Consider the following 17019-nt stretch of genomic DNA (forward strand, 5'->3'; position numbering starts at 1 on the left):
GTCTGGCCTTTCTGTGTTGAGATGTGACACATTAGCCAGGCTAAATGCCTGGCACCAGGAAGTGGTCAACTCGTGGGTTGGTAAGAATTTACCAACAACAATATACGTTTGAAAAAGGAAAATTTCTTTTTGAAACAGAGTCTTGCTGTGTCACCCATGCTGGAGTGCAATGGTGCAATTTCTGCTCACTGCAACCTCCACCTCCTGGGTTCAAGTGATTCTCCTGCCTCAGCCTGAGCAGCTGGGATTACAGGCACGCACCAACACACATGGCTAGTTTTTGTATTTTTAGTAGAGATGGGATTTCACCATGTTGGCCAGGCTGGTCTCGATCTCCTGACCTTGTGATCAAGGTCACCCTCAGCCTCCCAAAGTGCTAGGATTACAGGTGTGAGGCACCACACCCAGCCAAAGGAAAGTTTTGTTAGGAAGAATGGTGCCAGAGAGTGCAGTGGGTGCCTCAGCTGGAGAGAACTGAGCACACTGCGGTGGGTTTTTCCTTAGGGGTATTTATGGACTTCAATGCAGGAGCTGAAGGGTGATTTGCATGATAAATTATTACATTTGTAGACATTTTGGTGCCTCAATGTCAGCAAGGGTTGCACAATAAGTTTTGGCATGCATGCATTCCGGAGATGTATAGAAATTTTAGTGTAGGAAGTAGAAAAGTTCCTCTTCAAAGTCTCCTTTCTTGTTAAAGAATAATACTAATAAATGTTAGAAATTATAGTCTCTTTTAAAGACTAACTTTCTTCAAAGCCTTCTTGCTTTTTTCTAGTGACTCTTTGGCAAGTCCTATCCTATGTAGCTATTAGATATACAGGAGTAAGTATATTCTATGTCCTTGTGCTTTAACCAAGATATTTGTGCTGGATATGCTCACAATCAGTAGCGTATTCTATGTCTTTGTACTTTAACCAAGATATGTAGGTTATTACTTTTTTAAGTCCTTTTGCAAGCAACTTCCTGTCCCTTATTTGGACTTCCTTTTTTTCTTCTGTTCTCCATTACTTTTACCTGCTTAGAAAAGTTTTAAGTTGTTAGCCCATCAGGTTTTAGTTTAGATTGTGAGGTCTGGTTCCAACAAACGGAGATCAGGCACAGCAGTAAGGACGACCCCAAATGTGTAAGGGATGAATAGGTCTGCTTTTCCTTTGTTCACTGTACTCTCATTAAGCAAGATGACTAACAGGTGCCCCCTTTCTGCAGAAAGTAAAGATTGCCTTGCCGAGAGATCCTTTGTCTCAGTGCTGATTTTTCTTTGTGGCACTGAGCATCTGTTTCCAACATCTAGTTACATATTAAGTTGAAAAGTGACTAGAACCAGGTGCCTTTAGATAATAGGGAAGTCTAAGTACTTCTAAATTCCTCAGATGAGGAGTTTTTGCCTCTGGGGCCTGCATGACATTCACCAGGTGATTTTTGCCCTTCTCATTCTTCATTCACACCTCAAGTAAATGATATTGGAGCCAGAGACCTTTGTGATTGTTACCTCTTTTTTTTTTTTTGGGGGTGGGGGACGGAGTTTCGCTCTTGTTACCCAGGCTGGAGTGCAATGGCGCGATCTCGGCTCACTGCAACCTCTGCCTCCTGGGTTCAGGCAATTCTCCTGCCTCAGCCTCCTGAGTAGCTGGGATTACAGGCACGCGCCACCATGCCCAGCTAATTTTTTGTAATTTTAGTAGAGACGGGGTTTCACCCTGTTGACCAGGATGGTCTCGATCTCTTGACCTCATGATCCACCCGCCTCGGCCTCCCAAAGTGCTGGGATTACAGGCTTGAGCCACCACGCCCAGCCCGATTGTTACCTCTTTACAATGAAATGTTAAGCAACCCTGGAGAGTGTAATCAATAGTGTCCAACTAAATCTCATATCTGAGTGTCAGCCTTTCTGTGGAAAATGTAATTCACCTGCATTTTGCCTACGTAAACAATCCTCACCATTCCCAGCTGCAGGAGTACTGGTGACCATTGTTCAGTGTTCGTGTGTCCCAGACAGCTACCCTCAGTTTATACCTGAATAAACTCTTTTAACTGGATCCCAAGCCTTTTGATTGTTTCAGGTTGGCCATTAACAGCCCCAGTTAGAGTCCTTGAGGGTGTCAATCAGGGAAAAATGATGAGACGAGCCTCAATCAGTTTAGGAGGTTAATTTGCCAAATTTAAGGACGTGGGCCTGGGAGACAGGTCTATGCCTTTCTCAAAGATGATTTTGAGGCCTCCAAATTTAAAGGGGAAAGGGTGTGACGTTGAGAAGCACACAGTTCTCAGGTAAGAGAAGGTAGGGAGAAAATAGTCATTCTTGCCTTTGCTGGCTCAGTAAATCAGCATTTTTACAGAAACTAACATGGACAGATCAAGCAAGAAATCTGCACTTTTACATAAGATAACAAAGGAGGCAGGGGGACAATCAGACATGTATTCATGCCAGGTGGGCAGAGGGGTGATGGCATCTGTGAAGGTAAGCTATCCATTTACATTGCCATGGTGCATTTTCACAGACTTGCTTTAGGGTAAATACCTTGGAGCTCACTAGGAATTTCCTTGTAGGCAGAATACGAGAAGGGTGTGTAGTTTTTCAACTTGTAGCCATCTTATTTAGGAAGCCAAAGTGGAGGCAGGCTTGTGTGACCCAGTTCCCAGCTTGACTTTTCCCTTTGGCTTGATGAGTTTGAGATCCCAAGATTTCTACCCAAGGCTGGTTTACAAATTACAGCAAATGAATGAGTTGCAGTTTGTTTTTGTTTTTGCTTGTGAGGCTTGTTTTCTTTTCCTTACAGCTGGTTTTCATTTCCTTTCCCATTTAAGAGTGTACTTAGCATTTCATCTTAAGGCATGTGACAGCCATGAAGTCAGTGTGAGAAAGGGAAGAGGGGGTTCCTCTGTAATAAAAGCCAACCGTGGAGAGGAAAGAGGTCTTACCTGGTGCCCTTAGGCCAGTGGTCTGCAATGGTTTTTGGCAGCAGGGATGTGGAAGACAATTTTTCCATGGATGGGGTGGGGGATGGTTTTGGAATGACCAGTATGGGTCTACGGATTGGAGGTTGGGGACCCCCACCTTACGCCATTGACAACATTTTAGAAAACAATTCAGGTGAAGGAAAAAGGCTTCTCTGTCATCAGAGAAGCAAAAGCTTACAGCTTTCTAGGTTATAGCTGCCTGTCACAGCGACTCAGGCCCTACAATTTACGTTCTTTTAAGGTACAAAAATAACTTCCAGCTCCAACAGCTTAGATTTTGAATGACCTATTTTCGCAAGACACAAGGTGATTGTTCTCCAGGATTGGACCTTCTGGGTGTGAATTCCGATGGCCACTTCCTGCTTGTGGCCTTGGATGATACGGCTAATTTCCTGGTGACTCGGTTTCCTCATCTCAGTGGAGATAATAACAATAGTGGAGTGATCCCGACACTCCAGACAGTGACGGGCGCTACACGAATGTCAGCTGTTACCGCAGTCCTTCTCAGCAGAAGCCCCCGAGGGGGGTTTCAGAGGCTCCTCGCTCCTTCAGCAAACACCAGCAAGGTACCCAGAAGTTGGCAGTGGCTGTCAAGGTGCAAAGTTTCCAGAACACACTCTGAGCTGGAATGTCCTTCTGGGAGTTTCTAGAGCCACGCAGCTCAAGTCTGAATGTGCGTCTGTACTACTGGGGGGCGTGACACTGAGGGTGTGGTCTCTGGGGAGCCACCTGGAGACCGGTTACTAGTTATATACATATATCTGATGACTAATTACTAGTCATCTGGAGATTGGTTACTAGTCATCGGCAAACTGGTTACTAGCCATCTGGACACTGGTTATTAGTTATCTGGAGACTGGTTGCTAGTCATCTGAAAATTGGTTACTAGCCATTTGGAGACTGGGGTACTAGTCATCTGGAGATTGGTTGCTAGTTTTCTGGAGACTGGCTAGTAACTAGTCATCTGAAGACTAATTAATAGTCATCTGGGGAGACTAGCTACTAGCCACCTGGAGACTGGTTAGTCACCTGGAGCCTGGCTAATACTCATCTGGAGGTTACTAGTCATCATCTGGTTACTGGTCATCTGAAGATTGGTTACTAGTCATCTGGCAATTAGTTACAATCATTTACTAGTCATCTGGAGACTGGTTACTAGTCATCTGAAGATTGGTTATTAGATCGTGGAGACTGGTTAGTGCACAGAGCACTATCCAGAGGTCGAATCTCAGAAACACCAATTCGCGGTCAGACGCAGAGGCCAGAGCAAGTGCGCTTCTCTTCTGATGCATGCATTCTATCCCTGGTCCAGCTTAGCCACGGAGAGGAGTGATGATAATAAATAGTAACGATGGAAAACAGTGCCCAGTTAAGATGAGTGTTTGCCTGTGCCAGACACTGAGCTAAGTCCTGCACACACACACCCACCTTATCCTCAGAACGCCGCTTCCACAGTGGAGGAGGGCACAGCACAGAGGTTTCAGCAGCGTGGCCCGGGTCTGGCCCAGGCACAGGCTCCCACGTCACGCCCTTAGCCACCAGGAGTTACAGCAGGTGGTGCTGGGTCTCCCTGTACTTGGGCCTGTGGACAGAGCAGGGACTCCGGTGACACTTCCCACCCACCGGCCATCTCTTTCTGTCAGTGACGTGCAGGGCCCTGAGCCAGCACCCTCCTGGGTGCCCAGGACAGCTTTCCTCTTACGTAAGCGTCCCCTGCTCTTGCTGGGCCTGCCCCGCCGCCCCCACCTGTCCCCCACTCGGCCCATCTGCTCCCAGGCCCTGATCCCAGCCTCCCAGCCTGACTTACTGGCACACACGGAGAGGAAATGATGGCACCTTTAAAGGTGCAACGCTCTGGCTATGGAGTCACCTATTGAGCCAGGACACAGGAACCTGCACCACACATAGTTTTGTGGATTGGTGCTAGGAAGGGGTGGCCTAGGAAGGCTAAGGATGGAGGAGAGGAGAAGGGGAGCTGCGGTCTGCTGTGGGGGGTGCCCCTGGTAAAATGGCATTTTGGGGATGAGGAGACTCGGGATCCACCTGTAACCCCAGCCTCGCACTGTGGGGGATGGCTGGGGACACTTCTGTCACTTGCATTTTATTGCACTGAGAGCCTAAGAAGTATAAGAATGGCTGAGAGGCAGCAGAATGGCTGTGGAGCCCTGATTGCTGGTAACAGTGCTGAATACGGAAACCCTCCCACACGAGTGTGTAGTAGTGTGCATGAGCCCCTCTCTCGGGGGTCCCCACCCACCAGTAACACCTCATGATCTGGCACCAGGGGAGCCAAACACCTGGCACGGGGGGGCTTGGAAGGGGCTGTTCCAGCCCAACGTGGACAGCCCCAGCGGGTGACTTGTGCCCCGTAGCTGTTAGTGCTCTGAGCATCGCCTCTGCTCTGAGGTTGTGTAGTGTCAGGTGTCCTGGGCTGCAGGCGTTCTGGGCTGAGGTCATGTGGTGTCAGGTGTGCTGGGCTGAGGTTGTGCAGTGTCAGGTGTCCCGGGCTGAGGTTGCAGGGTGTCAGGTGTCCTGGGCTGAGGTTGTAAGGTATCAGGTGTCCTAGGCTGCAGGTGTCCTAGGCTGAAGTTATGTGGTATCAGGTGTCCTGGGCTGCAGCTGTTCTTCAGGGAGGTTTGTGGTTGTCAGGTGTCCCAAGCTAGGCTGTGTGAGTGTCAGGTGCGCTGGTGCAGGTGTCCTGGGCTGAGGCTGTGTGGCTGTCAGGTGTGATGGGCTAGGTGGCGGGCATCAGGTATCCTGGGCTTGGCCATGTGAATGTCAGGTGTCCTGGGCTACAGGTGTGCTGGGCTGAGGTTGTAGGGGTGTCAGGTGTCCTGGGCTGAGGTTGTGTGAATGTTAGGTATCCTGCGCTGAGGTCGTGTGGGTGTCAGGTGTCCTGGGCTGAGGTTGTATGAATGTTAGGTATCCTGGGCTGCAGGTGTGCTGGGCTGAGGTTGTAGGGGTGTCAGGTGTCCTGGGCTGAGGTTGTGCAGTGTTAGGCATCCCAGCACTGCCTCTCCCCCCAGGGCCGGGCCTCCTTCTGGAACCCCAACGGGTTCTCTTGGCTTCAGTGCTCACCACCCCAGTCTAGAAGTGGAATGCAGGCACAGGTTTCAGAGTGAGGACTCTGAAGCCACATGGCCCTGGGTTTGAATGGTAAATTTGTTTTTAATGTGATCTCAAGAATTTTTCTTCAATCTCTATAGCTCCATTTTCTTAGCTCTAATAGGCCTATGGCAAGGATTAGATGAAATTAGCACAGAGTGCTTCCAAATCCTCCTTCTGGTCTTAAGGTACCTGGGGGCTGGTTAAAAGTAGGCTCTTGGACACCCCTAAGATCTGCTAAGTCAGGCCCCCTGGTGAGGGGGTGGCCGGTGAAGACAGCCTGGCCCGGGAAGCCCAGCCCAGCATTCTCCAGCTCTCAGGAGCACCCGCCCTGCAGTCCTGGGTGTTACCCCCGACCACCACGGTGTGGTGCTGGCGTGCGGCATCGCACACGGCTGGCTGTGCCCGGAGCAAAGCCTCAGCGATGGTTGTGGGCTGAACAAATTGTGTCCTCCAGATTCATAAGTTGCAGGCCGAACTCCCAGACCTCAGAATGTGGCTTTCTGCAGATCTGGGGTCTCTACAGCGGTCATTACGGTATAATGAGGTCATGTGGGTGAGGGCCCTGATCCAGCAGACTGGTGTCTTTACAAGAAGAGGAGATGAGGACACAGACGTGCATGGAGGGACAGTCAGGTGGGCACAGGGAGAAGACGGCATCTGCAAGCCGAGGGGAGAGGCCCTGGGCAGGAGCAGCCCTGCCCACACTGGGGTCTCGGGCGGTGGCCTCCATGGCTGGGAGGCACAGACCTGCTGCTGAGCTCCGGCCGTGGTGCTGTGTGGTGGCAGCCGAACCCGAGCTGACCAGCATGCAGGGTCCTTCCTGGCTCTGCCTGTGGCTACCCACCAGCCCCACTTGCTGGCCTCGTCTTGCGGGTCCTCAGGTCCCGGGGGACGGGTGCCCTTTGGCTTCTTGCAGTAGCTGCAGCCCTGGAAGCTACTGGAAGGAGGCGGCCAGGGCCAGGGCTGGGCAGGGCTCCAAGCTGACTTCGTTCCACCTGAGCGAGCTGCACAAGGGTCACAGATGCCACCTTTTCTACGTGTGCCAAGGGGTCACTCCACAACTCCTAGGCACTGATTCTGTGTCTGGGAAGATCACCGTGACCCACACAGAAAAAGCTGCTGTCCTAGAACCAAAGGCCCCAGAGAACGCATAGGGGTTCCCGAGGCAGGCCCGGGCCTGGGTAGAGGGTGCTGAGCAGGGTAGCTGACGCCTAACCACGGTGGAAATGCGGGGAGCACAGCCCCCCATCCCGGAGGTTTCCCCATCCTGACCCCCGCGCCCCCTTCCCAGCCAGCTGCACGTGGCTTGCTCAGCTCATTGCTGCACTCATGCTGCCCTTGGCTCGCTGGTTCCTTGGAAGCCTGTCCGTGTGTCCCCGCTTCCCCCCAACCCTGCTCCATCTCTCCTCTAAAGAGGAAGCCAAGAGTTGGTTCGCAGTCCCTGTCGGCGCCGCGTTAGCCTGGGGAGTGTTTTCACCCCGCGGGGCTCCTGGAGCAGAGCTGGGAATCTTCCTCCAGGTATTAGGTGCAGCCCAGCCGGGAGGCCTCAGAGCCCCAGGTGGGGTGTGCACCCACCTGGCCAGAGCTGGGCCTTTGCTGCCATCTGCTGGCAGCTCTCAGATGACAGGCTGAAGGCCTGAGGAGTGGCGCCCTGGCTGGTCCAGTTCAAGTTCAGCAGGGCCAAGGCTTGAACTCTGCATTCCCGACCAGCTCGGGGGGAAGCGCAGGTGCTGGCCAAGTGACAGTTCCGCTGAGCTCAGCTCTGGACTGCGGAGGCCGGCCTAACAGTTCCTGCTGCTTGGGGACCTGTGGCCACATGGCCTGCTCTGGGATTCACAGGTTTGGCCTCTTGGGGACTCTGTGGCTAATCATCTCATTTCCCATTGGCTGGAGCCCAAGAGGTTCCAGTGACCTGTCCAAGGTCACAGAATGGGTTCTTGAATAGTTGGGAAGAGATGCCCCTCCTCCAGCCCAGAAATGTTCTCCAAAGACTGTTCAAGAAACTGAGTCAGCAGACAGAGCAATGCCGGTCGGGAGAGACTGCAGCGAGCAGGGGCCTTGTGAAGCCAGGAGCAGTCTCAGCGACGAGCGGGACTCAGAGCAGACCCAAGCATGCCGGGCACCCTCTGTCTCCGTCCTGCTGCATAGAGGTGGTTTTCGCAGCTGCAGAAATTTGTCCCATTTCTGTTTTTGCCAAAAACCAATTTGTACCAGCTGACAAGTTCAAAAGCAGGTGCTTTCAATTGTTCTTGGTACTTGAAAAAACTAACTTTCCTGTGATTCAGCCCCACTCCCCTGCTGATTTTATATTTCCGATGTCGAGTTCACTTTGGCTGTTCCTGAGATCTCTGTGTGTCTAAACAGGAGGGAAGCTGGATAGAAATGTCTTCACCATCAAAGACAGCAGCGTCGTGTTGGAGACACAATTTTGGAGGATTTTTCTTGGCAAACCCGCTTTCCTCCAGCTTGGGATTTAACATTTTTTTCTTCTACCATCTGCTCCCTTGAGGCTTGGAAAGGCCTCAGCTCAAAAGCTCAGACGCGAGGGTGCTGCTGAACCACACCTGGCCTCCGGAGAGGATGCCAGCACTTATTGGAGTCAGCTTCACTCTTTGTGCTCATGGCTCCACATTCTTCTTCTTTTTTCTTTTTTTATGTTTTATTATTTATTTATTTTTTTTGAGGTAGAGTTTTGCTCTTGTTGCCCAAGCTGGAGTTGTGATCTCAGCTCACTGTAACCTCCACCTCTCAGGTTCAAGCAATCCTCCTGCCTCAGCCTCCTGAGTAACTGGGATTACAGGAGCCCACCACCAGGCCCGGCTAATTTTTTGTATTTTTAGTAGAGAGGGTTTCATCATATTGGCCAGGCTGGTCTTGAGCTCCTGACCTCAGCTGATCCACTTGTCACAGCCTCCCAAAGTGCCTGGCGTGCTCCACATTCTGCTAGTGTGCAGGGTGGAGTTGTTAGCCAGAGATCTCTACGCAGGAAACGGGTGAGTGACTGACTGCTGGTGCATCTAGCAACTTGCTGTCACATGGCCGGTTATTTATCTGTGGTTCTTGCGCTCTGGTGCATAGCTGGTTAGGGACAACACGGGGTGGAACAGAGAGGCAGCCCACTGTGCATTCCTTCCTGTGTAAGACTCACAGAAACACACTGCTTCTGGGGTCACAAGGAGATTTCAGTCTAGCTGGGGAAATAGAAACTACTCCAAGAGCAATTAGCAAGAAAAACAAATGTCATTACATGCCGACCATGAGGCACTGAGCAGATGACACGGGGAAGACATGGCTCAATGACAAGAACAAAACTTGACCCTGTGTTGCAGACAAACGGTGCAGGGACCAGCAGCCTGTTTCTCTGGCCCTGCCCAGGTTGTCGGGAACAATCAGATTAACATCAGTTGCTGCTCAAATTCCATTATCTGATATCAAGCTGTTGTCCTGCTGGTCATTGAGCTGCATTTTGCAGCTCAATGCAAAATTAAAAGTAAAGGGCTTTGGTTGCCTGTGTGACCCCTGGGCTGGAATTTGAGGGAGAGCTGGAGCCTCAAGGATGTGCTTAGGCCCTCAGAGACCTGCAGAAGGGTCTCAGTTCTCCAGCTCCTGAGGGTAGCTTTCTGGGCCCGGCCAAGGGAATTCATGGGGCTGACGAGGATGTCCAGACAGATGGTCTCTTTTGTGTTAGGGGAGGCAGGTGACTAGCATTTGGGATTGTATTAGCTACCTACTGCTGTGTAACAAATAACCCCAATACTAAGCAGCTTAAAACCACAAACACTTATTATCTCCCAATGTCTGAAGGCCAGGAATCTGGCTGAGGCTTGGTTGTATGGCTCTGGCCCAGGGTCTCTTTGGAGTCTGCAGTCAGGCTCTCAGCAGGGGCTGTAGCTGTCTCTGGCCTCTGTAAGACACACTGCTCAGGGCCCTCTGCTTGAGTGGCAGTTGGGTTTCCCCAGAGTGAGTGATGAGAGAGAGAGAGACATACAGATAGACAGAGACACACACAGAAAGGGGAGACAGAGAAAGACTGAGAGAAAGAAAAGTAAAGGAGAGATGGAGAGAAAGAGAGGCAAGGGTGGGGAACACCAAGCACCAGCCTTAGAAGCATGGTCTCTTATTACCTCCTCTCAGCACTGACGTGTGGTCACTGTTGGTCACACCAGCCAGCCCTTGTGCAGTGTGGAAGGGGCCTCCCCAAGGGTAAGCACCAGGAGGGGGATCTCAGGGGACCAGCTTGGAGGCTGGACACCACAGGGATCTTGGGCCAAACTACAGGATAGGACTGAAGTTCAGGACTGACTGTTACAAGGCCACCAGGTTGCTAGCCCCGCTGTGCAGTCAGAGGCCAATGCACCAAGACAGTAGGGTTTGCAGCAGAGAAAGAGTTTAGTAGCAGTAGGGCTCCAAGTGAGGAGATGAGAGGAGACCCTCAAATCCATCTCCCTGAGGAGTTCTGGGCTGGGGTTGTTAAGGAGGGTGAGGGGCTGGAAAACTAGGGTGGGAAATGGCATTCACCACTCTCTCGCCCAAGCCTTCATGTTGCTAAGGAGGAGAACAGGGTGGGAGGCCGAGGTGGCTGCTGAAAGGCACAGAGAGGGTGAGTGGAGGAAGGCAGACCCCCTCCCAGTCCCTTCCCCAGCAGAGATCAGGGTGTGAAGGGGGTCCAGATGGTGAAGGGGTGCAGATGAGTAGGGTCAGGTGTGCCCTGTGGGCACTGTTGGTGAGAATGTGGACCAGTGCAGCCACCACAGGGAATGCTGTGGAGGTTCCTCAAACATCTACAAATAGAACTACCTGCCACCCAGCTATCCCAATTCTGGGTATTGACCCAAAAGAATTAAAGTCAGTATTTTGAAAAGGTGTCTGCACCCCAAGTTCATTGCAACACTATTTACAATAGCCAAGTTGTGGAAGCAACCTCCATGTCCATCAACAGATGAATGGAGTAGGGGCCATCGCCACACCAGGGAGTACTATGCAGCCGTGAAAAAGAGGAAACTGTCATTGGTGACAGCACAGAGGAACCCAGAGGATGTTATGTTACATGAAGTAAGCAGAAAGGCAGACTGCAGTCTCCATCTACAACGAACTGGAAACTGTCAAGCTTATGGAAGCAGGAGGTGAGTGGGGTTCTCCAGGGCTGGAGGAGGAGAAAAAAAAGAGAGAAAGTGAGGGAGAAGGTGAGAAGAGAGATGGGGACAGAGACAGAGAGAGTGGAGAGAGAGAGGAGAGACATTGGAGAGAGAAAGGCTGAGGTGGTGGGTGCGGAGTGTCCAGGCCTGGGAGCTCCGCCCTGACCCTGCCGTAATTGATACTTTATGACAATGTAACTTTGAAGCCGTGGGCTCCCTCCCTGTGCCCAGTGACTGGATAATTGAAGAAATGTTTTCAGGAGTGCTGGCAGCTGCAGCCTGCTCTGGTATGTATGAAGCCTGAGAAATGATGCCTGAGCCTGCGTGGCGGTGTGAGCCTCCCGACCCGGAGTCTGGGGGCCTCGGCTGTGCTCTTCACGGTGTTTGGCTTCCAGTGTGCTCCCCAGACAGCCTCTGCCCGTCAGGGAGCTCAGCAGAGCTCCTTGAGGCTGCAATCTCTGAAAGTCCTACTGAACTCCTTCAGACCCCCTTGAGGTCGCAGCCTCTGAAAGTGCTCTAGGTGTCGGGGTGTGGAGCTCGGCCTCAGGGTGGGGTTCCAGGAGCAAGGAAATGCGGGGTGTTCCAGCCCAATGTGGAGCTAGGACCCCACATTCTCCTTCAACTCATCCTGTCCACGTCTCTCCAGGTGCTCAGAACTGCCACATGAGCCAGGCGCTGTTGTTGGGAGAGGGAGGGGTGAGGTAAGGAGAAATACACACTCTCCCTGACCCCGGGAGCATGTCATTCTGGTGGGAAAAAGTCCGTTTTTATTTGTGGACATGCCTGCCCAATGCCACAGAAGAAATGGGGTCTGGGATGCAGGGTGTGGGCTTCTTCCCTCCTTGGGCTGCAGCCTCTGGGCATTCTGGAAGCCCTGCCCCGTGAACGAACCCGTGTTAGCCTGAGTTAGTGCTGCCCTGATGGAGAATCTGACACCTGCTCACTGGAAGTAAGTGGGAAGGGGTTTGGCCCTCGATTCCCAACTCCGTTTTCAGTGATGGCAGCCTGGGTGTTTGACGCCGGCCATGGTGGAAACACGTACCCCACGGAGATCCGCAAACTCGGTGGATCGGGGCTTTCTTTTGTTTCTCTCTCCTTTTTTTTCTGTTAGGAAGGCAGGTGCCAGCATGCCACCGAGGCGGTCATCTAAGTCCAACTCCAGGTCATCACAGCCCTCTGTTGCTGGAGTCACAGAAGACGCCCCCAGCCAGTGGCCTGGTTCTGCCTCCTTCTGCCCAGCGAGCACACATGTAATTCACAGAACAATCCTTCTGACTTTTAGACAATACTAAGATTTCCACAAAAATGGTTATTTAGAAAACCACACATCTGCTAATACTTCTGAGCCATAAAACTGCAGTAGTCTTGGTGCATTTGAAAACAGAATTTGGAGACATTTGTGGGGCCTGTTTTACTACTAGTCAATGAATTCATCATATTTATATATTTATGGGCCAGGCGTGGTGGCTCACGCCTGTAATCCTAGCACTTTGGGAGGCTGAGGTGTGAGGGTCACTGAGGTCAGAGTTTGAGACCAGCCTGGCCGATATGGTGAAACTCCGTCTCTACTAAAATACAAAAATTAGCCAGGCATGGTGGTGCACACCTGTGATCCCAGCTACTCAGGAGGCTGAGGCAGGAGAATTGCTTGAACTCGGGAGGTGGAGGTTGCAATGAGCTGTGATCACACCACTACACTCCAGCCCCGGGGAGAGAGTGCGACTCCATCTCAAAAAAAAAAAAAATCTTAAAAATACCACTCTTGCCTACGGAGACTACTGGCAGCGAAATCCAGCTGAACCCACTCCAGTGGAGAGCCCTGCTTGCTGACTTGCTGGCCTTTGGGTGCCAGTGGGTGTCATCACCGGTGATGACTCACATTTCACGGACTTTGCCCCCTGCCATCTCAGGCCTCTGCCAGCCCCGAGGACTCCTTGCCAAGTGTGCCTGGACCCAGAGGCTCCCACACGGCTGGGAATCAGCTCCTTTGTGTGACTGGCTCAGGTCAGACAGCTTCTCCTGTGGTGTCTGCTGCCCACCTAGACACATGGGACCATCCTCCACCTCAGAGCCCTCCACAGCCCCCAGGTTCCAGCCGTGGTGACCAGCAGGAGGCTGCTGCAGGCCCTGAGCTGCCCAGGTGGCCCCAGATCTCAAAACGTCCCTGGACCGACTGCATGGAGCTCCCTCTGGGCTGTGGAGAGTGTTCCTGCCTCCCTGGCCATCCAGCCCTCCCTCTGTCTCCCAGGAGGCCAGTTCTTCAGCTCCTGTGGGAGGGCGTCTTGCAGACCAGTGAGCCCTGCTCACTTCTCCAGGCACCTGGGCAGAAGGCCTTTCTTTCTTCTTTTCCAGCCCAAACAAATCAACCTGCCAAGACCAAGCCTGATACTCAAACACTCAGAGGTCACACAGTTCATCCACTGTGCCCAAACGTGGGTAGACTCGGGCTTGGGATCCAGCCTCCCTTTCGAGGGGGAGCGGGTGGGGGCAGCACTCACTCCCGCGCCCTGACTGGCTTTGTTATCTGGGGCCAGCGACTGTGTCGCTCTGTTCCTTTTGTTTCCTGTCCGCAAACTGTAATAATAGTAACACAACCTCATGGGCCAGTTGTAGATGAAAATGTGTTAATTGTGCAAAGATTAAATGTGTTTATCCACCAGAATGCTAGCACAGCGCTTGCTATGGAGCAGGCTTTTCATAGGCGTTAATTATTATCATTAATGTAGCTATTGTGATCTTCGGAGTGAATGGATGCACAGTCATCTGCCTCGTGTCCCATGCAAATGCTTAGCTGTCCCGAATAACTGACGACTATATGGTGTTTGCGGTGAGCCGTTCCGGGCCCCAGGAGCAGGCCGCTGCTGGCGCAGGCCAGCCCTCACAGCGCAGGGTGCTGGCTGGCATCGACTTTGACTGCAAAACACAGAAGAGGCCAAGATAAAGAAGATGGAGTGTTCTAATGGGGGACACCAGGGCTGGCATAGTGTGCCCGCCTGCCAGGAGCCAGGCGGCGTCTGCTTGCTGTCACCCTCAGCTTGGAGCTTCCACCTGCGGACCAAGGCCCTGCTGCACCTTCAGAAACCCAGAGGGAGGAGGGAGAAGACGGGACCAAGGCGCGTCCCTGCTGCCTTTTGAGGCTGTGTCTCGGGAGCTGCCATGCGGCATGACATCAGACATCCCAGTGGCCAAAAGTGAGGCTCAGCGCAGGCCTGGAACAGTCTGTATTCTGGATGACCATGGGCCCAGTTAAAAAGCTGGGGGGCCCACTTCTAAGAAAGAGGGGTGGTGCTGGGGTGGACTCCGGGTAGCGTCTGTAGGAACTTTTCTACCATCTCTCTTCCTGCCGTTTGTGAGCCCTTCCCGATTTAGCAGGGATTTGATGCTTGGGACTAGGAACCAGTGACCTACATCAGATGGTTCAGAGTCTGTGCCCACTCTCGAGGGTACTTCTGTCCCAGCCTGTCTGGTTTTTACAGAAAGGGTTGTCCTGCAGAGGCACCGATGCGGGTCCTGCAGAATTTGGGGGTGGCTGGGAGTTGTGTTAGTTATCCACTGCCATGTGACAAATCACTGCAAAACTTAACAGCGTAAAACAGCAGCAGTCATTTACGATTGCTTGCAGCTACTTTAGATTTGGAATTCCAGAGCACCTTGCCAAGGATTCCGTCTGAGAATCTCTCTTGAGGTTGCAGTCAGATGTCACCTGTGGCCATAGTCATGGGTGGCACCGACAGAGGATGGAGGATTCACTGCCATGGTGAAAACTAGCTACTTCCTCTGGGCTAATCATTGAAATTTTGTGCACCTTCTTTTTCTAATCTGTGAAGGAATAGTTGTGTTACTTGCCTCATGTCCTTCCCGAGGACGCTTTGAAACTCCAATAATAACAAAGGGGAAACTGCAGTGAACATATTCTCCTTGGGCTGAAGCTCACGGCTGCTACTCAGCTGAGTGGGAAAGTCTTCTGGGAAAGTCTGAAATTTGTTAATAGCCCTTTTCCAGACAAAGTGAAAGAAAACTTAGTGAGATTCTCTCATCGTCTGGAGGCGCCTCAATGACTCTTCCAGTCCAGAAGCTGTCTCACAGAGTGGGATTTTTAAGGGAGTTTAGTCCACAAGGTCCAAAGCCCATTGGCACGAATGTTTGTGTTTCCAGTGGCAATTCTTGGTGCCACCAGGATGGTATTAGATGTACAGGGACACACACATTGGCATGCAATTTCAGGGCCTCACAGACCCCTTGTAGCCCATCCCTGAATTTCCCTCATGATCTAAGCTTCAAATTAAAAGCTCTTGCCTTGCAGGGTGGTATGTGAGAGTCACTTAGGTCAACTGCAAGAAATTAGGCCATGCGTGAAAGAAAGCAGGCAAATAGTTTCATTAAAGTGGACGTTCTGACACAGGCTCCTGCCAGGCTGCAGCTGCCCTCTGGGAAAATGGGTCTCATTCTAACTTTGTTAACCTTGGCATGGCCCAGAGTCAGACCTGCAGACCAAGCCTCTCAAAAATAGCTTCCTGGGCATGCCAGGGCTGTGGGGCCCGGGGGTGAAGGCCAACCTTCCTACAGGGTTGAGCCTCAGGGTTGAGACCTGTACATGCTCTAAAGGCAAGTGCCTGGCTCCGTTAATGCAAACCTATGTCCACTGCTAGAAAGTTAATTCCTGCAAGGAGCTGATCGAGTTCCTTCCCTGCCCTGGCGGTAATGAAGCTTACAGTGATCACGCCCCATGCTTGTGTAGCGTATGGGCCAACAAGGACTTGATCACCCTACGTTTAACTTGCACAACACCCTGAAGAGGCAGGTAGTGGTTCCATTTTAAGAACGAGGAAGTTGAGGCTCAGAGACACGAAGTGACCTGCTCGATGTTGCACAGCTCATTGCAGCATCTGGTCTCAGGCCTCACAACCCCAAAGATGTTGCTGTTTCTGCTTCGTGTTGCCATCTTTCTCACCAAGCAGACCATGTGAACCCTAGAACTGACCCATGGAGGCTGCTGAGCCCACGTTCCCACCAGGCTGACACAAACCACGCCAGGTGAAATGGATGACCAGGTCATGGGTGGGGTCAGCCTCTGTCTGGAAAGCCAGGTCCATCAGTTATCATAACCAAAGTCAAAGCCAGAGAGCCCCAGACTCTCCTCCAACTTAGGAGCTTCCTCTGCTGGGCCAGGCTGGGAGGGGGGCGGCTTCTCCATGCCCAGGATGCTGCCAGTGGGTCCTCCACGCTTCTGCGTCAGTCACCGGGCTTTGGAGTGAAGGCCCCACCAGGCCCGCAAGCAGTACCTGGGCTCCGTGGCAGAGGCGTGGCAGGAGCTGAGCTACCCCCAAGCGAATCCCTGCAGATCAAGGGAGGGGTTCCAGGCTGGCTGTGTCTAGTTTGGGTGGTAGCAGTTTCCTGACTGACATCATGGAACCAGGGCGCAGGCTGTCTGCGTGGCCCCGTCCCCTGAGCAACACACGGTGCTCAGGGTGGGCGGCCCGCCCGGTCCTCTCCAGGTGGAAGCCGGCATCCCCGCCAGGTGAGCGGTGCTGGGCTCGCTGAGCGTCAATTGGGCTCACACCTGTTTTGTTTCATTTCCATTGTAGTCGTACTTCTCACTGCCTTTGTAGGTTAAATTGGGATCCCTAGAAACAGACTCTCCGAGGGAGCGCTGCAGCGGGCCGGTTCACTGGAAGTGCCATAGGGAGACGCTCTTGGGGGCTGAGGGGGACGTTGCCCTTGAGCAGCCCGTCCACCAGGACGTCACCCTTGAGCCTCAGCCTCAGCCTGTCCCCCAGGACGTCACCCTTGAGCCTCAGCCTCAGCCCGTCCCCCA

Source organism: Sapajus apella, unplaced genomic scaffold (assembly GCF_009761245.1).
Source record: "Sapajus apella isolate SASKATOON/1434 unplaced genomic scaffold, GSC_monkey_1.0 scaffold56, whole genome shotgun sequence".
Taxonomy (NCBI): Eukaryota; Metazoa; Chordata; class Mammalia; order Primates; family Cebidae; genus Sapajus; species Sapajus apella.